Here is a 1,460-nt window from a genome sequence, read left to right as displayed (position 1 = left end):
TGTTTGTGTGTGTGTGTGTGTGGGTTTGTGTGTTTTGTATGTGTGTGTGTGTACGTGTATGTGTGTGTGTGTATGTGTGTGTGTGTGTGTATGTATGTATGTGTGTGTGTGTGTGTGTGCATGTGTGTGTGTGTTCGTCACTAGCGTAGATACTGGGTATGCTGTGTGAAGGAAATACTTTTTTTTTATCAAAATGAATAAATAAATAAATAAATAAAGCTAGGTTTTGCATCCATATCTTGCATACACACACAGCCACACAAAGACGCACACACACACATACATACGTAAAATTCCACCCATACGTATTTTTGAAGCCTCTGAATACGCTAGGATTCTACATCTTTTCTAGTTTATTCGTTGTTTCACTTTTGTTAAATAATGTTTCGTGCTTCGAGAATATGATGGCACACACACTCACACAAGTGTATTTTTTAAGCTTTTCGATAACTGTAAAATCTTTACATTGACGACCCATCCCCCTATAAAAACATAATAATAATAATCATGATAATAACAAGATAGATACAAAGATTTTTTTTCTTTAAATAAAGATTTTTTTATAAATTAATAGCCCCACAAAATGAATAATAAAAATAACAAATAGACAAAAATGACTTGAATAGCCCCACCCCCCTAAAAAAGAAAAAGAAAAATAATAAATAAAAAAACGAACAGTCAAGAAAAAATGATAAATAAAAATAGACAATAGACGAATAAACAAAAAATGACAAGACCAACACATATAAAAAAAAAAAAACTACAGCCCAATAAAACTAACTTGCCAGATTTACAATAGCGTTGCACGACCACATACTTGACGAACATACATTAGCTAATGACACTCGCCCAGTATATGCAGTCATAACAAAGAAGTTGTGCCATTCGGAAGGGACGCTCCTGCGATCTGCATAATGCCAATAAGACTCGAGTCTTTTCTCATATATTGTGAATAAGCGAGATTTTGGATTTGGGTTTGTCAGGGAAGGCAGATTTTTTTTTTTTTTTTTGTATTTTTGCTTTTGGCTTGTGGATTTTGCTGTTTTTTTTTTTCGTTTTGTTTTACTTTGTTTTTCTTTTATATATATATGTATATATATATATATATATATATATATATATATACACATACATTTATATATATATACATATATATATGTATATATATACTTTTATATATATATATATATATATATATATATATATATATATATATATATATTTTTTTTTTTTTTTTTTTTTTTTTTTTTTACGCTCTCTCTCTCTTTCTCTTTGTGTTTTTGATACTGTATATGTTTGTTTTTCTCTAACTATTCAAATTCATATACATACATACATGCATATATATATATATATATATATATATATATATATATATATATATATATATATATATATATATATATTCTTACATATATATATATATATATATATATATATATATATATATATATATATAT

Source organism: Penaeus vannamei, chromosome 33, assembly GCF_042767895.1.
Source record: "Penaeus vannamei isolate JL-2024 chromosome 33, ASM4276789v1, whole genome shotgun sequence".
Classification (NCBI taxonomy): Eukaryota; Metazoa; Arthropoda; class Malacostraca; order Decapoda; family Penaeidae; genus Penaeus; species Penaeus vannamei.
Note: the sequence above shows the minus strand (reverse complement) of the source record.